The sequence below is a fragment of the Carassius carassius genome, chromosome 9, assembly GCF_963082965.1.
Source record: "Carassius carassius chromosome 9, fCarCar2.1, whole genome shotgun sequence".
NCBI lineage: Eukaryota > Metazoa > Chordata > Actinopteri > Cypriniformes > Cyprinidae > Carassius > Carassius carassius.
Window position 1 is genome coordinate 32,768,022 of NC_081763.1, and position 6,022 is coordinate 32,774,043.

Genomic DNA, 6,022 nt, shown 5'->3' on the forward strand with positions numbered 1-6,022 from the left:
GTTTGGTGAAAAAGCAGCAATCTTGTGCAAAAAAAAAATTACATTACAACCATTATTTCCTCAGGAAATGGCATTGAGAAGAACAAATGGCAATATGAATAATATGACAGTATCTGTAGTCAGTATTGATTAAAGAATGATAAGCAATGATGTTCATTTACTGAAGTGGAATTAGGAACTGTGAATAAATTAATGAACTGCTGCAAAATAATAACAACAATAATCACGGTTATAATAAGATCTTCAACAACCAAAAAAGAGATGACCTTAGATAAAGTTTGATTAATATGTACATACAGTACAAGTCAAAAGTTTGGACACATAACTATTTTTTATGTTTTTGAAAGAAGTCTCTTATGCTCATCAGGCCTGCATTTATTTGATCAAATAATAATAATAATAAAAAAATTTCAGCATGGATGTGTTAAACTGATAAAAATTGATAGTAAAGATTTATACAAGATAAAAAATAAAACAACAAAACTTTTTACTCCAGAAAAAAAAAATCACAGGTACTGTATAAGTAAAAATATACCAAATATAAAGTTACATAAATAAAAAGGTAATCATATTTGTTTTTAAGTGCTTTTAATTGAGGTCTGGAGGCCTCCAAATGACCAGAACCGGCCCCGAGGCTAAGGATAGTCAAATCTAGCCTAAACCATGAAGTACTCACCCGCACACAGGTTGAAGAAGACTCCCTTGTGGTTGTTCTTGTTTCAGACTCAGTTTGTTATAAGTAAAGGCTCACGGGATGCAATCGCAACAATACAATCTCTTATTTTATTAGTTACATTACAAAGCATTATAAAGCAAAAATATAACTTAAAATCAGTTAAGATATGAGTAAATCAAACTCTAAACAGCAACACTGGAGATGCTGTTAATCTCCCCTCAGTAGGGTATGAGGTGTCCTCTACGGCACTACACTCCTCAGACTTCATATGTTTCTTTTTGGGGAATTACCAATCACATATAAAAATCTGTGACTCATGTCCATTAGGCAGATATCCTTCCTCTATCCCTTGCGTTGCTGTCTGTGTCTCTGCCTCTTTACCGTATGTCTTTGTCTGTTTCGTGTCTTCTTGATGTTGCAGCATGCTTTCTCCACCCTTTTGTACATTCTTGTCAAAATTTATGGTTAATTACAGAGCATCAAAATAAATAAACCTACGTTTCACAACAGTTTCAACGGCTCTGAACCATAGACATCATATAGGTAGACGCCCCATCGAACGCTACTGCCTATTGGCACGAACGAGCCGTGGAGCCGCCATCTTGGACCGGTCGACAACTCCACCCAGTGTAACTTGTTTGCCAGGTGCAATGAGCTGTCAGCGCATTAAATTAATCATATCTCACTGAATACCCAACTGATTTTGACGCGGGTTTTTTTGCTGCAAAGTTCATTCATGCAGCTATGATACAGGACACATGGTTCAGCGTATTTTAATATTCATAATAGGCTTTACAGTTACATATTATATTCTGATGTGAGGTAGAATATTTATAAATCACACACTATAAATATGACAAAGAAGCAGAAACAGATAGTTGCAGTAAAATAAGATAATTATTTTAATAAGTTGAAGAAACAATTAATTATAATTTGTGACATATACACTCTCTCTGGTTCTCTTTCTCTCACACACACACACACACACACACACACTCTTCTCCCTCCCTCCCTCTCTCTCCATCTCACACACACACACACACTCTCTCTCTCTCTCTCTTCTGTGACTGTTGACACCTTGGAGCTTGTATTGCTGAAGCCTGGCAGATCAACCTCTCTGCAGCTCTCACCACCTTATAATAAGAATACAAATAATACATATTTATATAGCGCTTTACACAGTACTCAAAAACACTTTACAGAACAGAGAAAATATGAACAAAGCAACCTTAATATACATTACTTCCTGATATCACATGCGCAAACACAAATAACAGTGAACAATGTATGTATTAACTTCAGATTGGATTGTGTTGGTAATAGGCACTTAACGTTACCTAACGCTAAAAGTGAGTTTCGTGCATCTAACAAGTGCTTTTTCGAACTTCTTTCTGATCTGAATAGTAATAGTAAGTTATGTGGGAAACACTTGAGTTGAGGGAGGTAACGTTACATAGTCTAACTAACGTTAGCTAGCTACGATTTCAGTACAGTACTATCAAAGATCCTTGCTCCTTCTCAATTATCTGGATTTAAGGACAAACTACAACCAATAGTACAATAGTAATGTTAAATCTTACTTGTGAAAAGTAATCCCGAGCCGTACTTGCGATGGTCCGCCGATAAGAACAGGAAAATGCTGCACAGTGCTCTGGTATCTTAACTGCTGCTACGCAACGAAACTAGGACATTGACATTAAAACTAGGAACGACCGGGTTCAAGATGGCGGCCGCCAATCTCATCGCCCAGCGGCCAATAGGGCGTCTACCTGTATGATGTCTATGCACTCAACAGTGTTAATAACAGGCGGGAAGGAAGTCGACCGGAAGTTGAAGTCGGCCGCGTGCCGCCCTCTTGTAGCAGAACTTCACTTGCGTTAGCATCCCATTGACTCCAATTCATTTTGGCGTCACTTTGACAGCGAATAACTTTATATCTGAGGCGTTTAAAGACTCCATTTGTCCATTATTTATTTCTAAAGATACACGACAATGTATAAAGGTCTCCATTACCTTCTATGTTACATTATGGGCCCGTAGAAACAGTTTTTGTAAAAATAGGCTAACGATTGTGTCATAACCACTCGACTCTCTGTCGCACAGTAGAGAAATTACCATACAGACAGGAGAAGTAAGCTCGCAGGCAATCGGGGAGACGTCAAGAGAGAAGCCCATAGATACAAGCCCTGGCGTTACATTTTAAAATACTATACAAAATAATTAATCAGAATACTTACTCCTGCTCACTCACGCCAAAGAACTCCCCGCTCAAGCTCGCCGTCTCTGCAAGATTAACGATGGCAGTTTGCACGCACAGCTACTAGAAGATTTACATCTGTCAGACAGGTTGCTGACGTCATCAAGCTTAGTATGAGTCTGCGCGTCAGAAACGGAAGTGCTAAAAATCGCTAAAAATGGGCTTCACTTGTCTCAATTGAGTTCCAATGGGGTCGCTGTGTCTATTTCTTTTACTGTCTATTGTTAATAAAGGTAACTCTGCGTATTTACACCGCCAGAGGGGGCTGTTTTACACTAGCTAGTGTTAATCCTCTAAAATTCAACACCACAACTTTAACACTTTACTCTAAAAGTCCCCAACACTAGGATTTCAACACTAGATAATTTGCTTTGAAAAAAAGAACAACATGAGCAAGAACGTGAATATAAATAAATAAGCAATAAAAAGAATTCAGGTCAACAAAACGAATACGTAACTATTTTTGGCACTCCTGCAATCCAGTGTTGGCACTGGTACATTTTTATTCAGCAATGTTTACACTTTACGGACATTTATTTTTATATCAGATTGCAGATGCTCAGTTTCCTTTTACTGCACAGTTATGTTTTCTGGGGTGTAGAGGAATTTTTTTATTTGTATGGCATTGCAAAGGTTTATTTATTTATATATTTTATATCAAGTTAACATTTGCAGTTTCACTTTTTGCATTTTAAAATAAATATTTCTATATTAAGAGGCCCCTGATTCCACATCCAGCCCAGAGAGGGCTGTGGACCCAAGTTTGGCCCAGGGAAGGCAGCCCTGAGAGCTCGGAGGCTCAAAAATGACCACCAAACCTTCGGCTCCTGTCTCCTCCATTGCTGTCGTCTGGCAGCCCCTCTGCTCACCTTCAGACCACCATCTGTTCGTGGGTCTGCCAGTCTCCATCATCAGCATGGCTGGAGAATGCCTTGCTTCCACCTTCAGCCTCAGAGTCCAGGACTCCACCTCGGTCCATCAGTCCACTGGCTCCACCGGGATCCCTGGTCCCTCTGGCTGTGCCTTGGTCTCTCGTCGACCATCCATCACCTCAGGACTCCACTCCAGCTGCGCCTCGTCCATCTGTCCCTCCACCTCTGTCAGGCTCCTCCTTCCCTTCGGCTCCACCTTGGTCCTCTGTTGCTCAAGCTCCACTGTGGCCTTCCAGATCCCTGCCTCCACATCAGTCGCCTGAGCCAGCTGTTCTGCCCTGGCCCTCCGGATCCTCCCCGTCGCTCTGTTTGACCCATATTAAGATGTTGTAGAAATGCATTCCAGGTTTTGATAAATACGGACATATTCTTGTGAGTAAATGTGATTTTTTCTAATGTAATGTTTTTTTAAGAAGATAGAATCCTAAATACGAGGTTCTCTACTCTGGCCCACAAGATCCATTTTCCTGCAGAGTTTAGCTCCAACCTTGATCAAATTCCCTGCCTGTTACTTTCTAGTGATCTTGATGAACATGGACAGGTGTGGTTGATTAGGACTGGAGCTGAACTGGGAAATGGAGTTGAGTACCCCTGTCCTTAATGATCCAATCATAAAATCCTGCACACATCTATCATTATGTTCAAAGCTTCTGAATTTAGTTTAAGACTGAAAGACGGTGATCGTACCTGGCTCAGCTCCCTCTTGTAGTCGACATTCGGAAAGGGTTTCATGATGATAACAGTCCAATGATGTGGAGATCTGAACTACGCCCTGAACTTACTTCACCACAGCACCTTTACCTGTGCACCAGGAGGTCAACTCCATACTGCCCCCTAGTGTGTTGTATGTGAAAATGACTGTGTTGCAAAGGAGAGTTCCAGCATAATCTTTAAATGTGTAAATGACACAACCACCACCATAATGTATGAGCTAATGCTAGACCACAGGTCTGATGGGAGGAACTACCAGTGAGAGACAGACTGACTGGTGTGAGAATCTGGGATGTGTCGAGACACACACACCGCTAGTGTGTAAAAGAGAGTGGCATCACTGCATTAATGTAGCCTCTTGTTCAGTTTGGATCTGTACACACAGATTTAATGCAACTGAACTCTGGACAGCAGGACTGAGTATAATTCACAATTAAAGAACTGGCTTTAAGGTTAAGAACTGGTTAAGACTGTTAACTGTTCAGAAGTTCAGCATGGATTTGAATAGGCCATGACACACAGGAAGTTGAGTTGGAATGACAGGAAGTGGAATTTAAAGAAATTCAGTACAGCAATCTGGAAAATGAAGTCTTCGTCCACTTTTTCAGCTTGACAAATTCAAGAACTGAACTGGGATTTAAAATACATTTATAAATCAGTTCTGAATGGAGCACAACACTGATGTACAGAATATTATTATACACTCAATAGAGGAGTGACAACCACATTTAGCTGAACATAAAATGACACTTTTTCACATCACCAAATAGATTCTGATTAATAAAGAATTATACAACTACTTTATGTATATCTAAACTTATCTGAAAACATATAGTATTCAGCGGTTTGTACTTTAGCAACTGTGTGACTGTTGCCAAAAAAATGCAATCTATCTTATCATCCAGCAATATATGTAAAGTTGAATATAGTACATCCTGCTAAATGCCATTATAAGGCATGAAGATATAAAAATATTATAAACAATGATTTTCTGTAGAGCTGCTTCGAAACTGTTGTGAAAAGTTATAGAAATAAAATGAATTCCTATTCACATCATAATGCATACACACTATCCTCTCTCTATGCATGTATATACTCCTGTCTTGATTATATTATTTGTATTGTTTCGTAATACACCTTTTAATAAATTATAATGCGAAATTTCTAAGTGCAAATAGATAAACTCGACTTCTGCATGACTTTCTTGCGTGTAACTGCATCCAGCTTTAGTAAGAGGGCAGCAGAAACTAAAGTAAATTAGAGGAATTCACTGACTGAGACATTGAATCCTCTCAAACATGGCTGTGAGCAGACCTAATGTGTTACAAAACTGAGTAACAACTAAACATCTTTCAGTTTGTTCTGTCAAGTGCACTGAAATGTCAATGTTAAAACTTATACATAAGTGTAAAAAGATGAGAATGAAAAGAGGCATTATGATAAAGA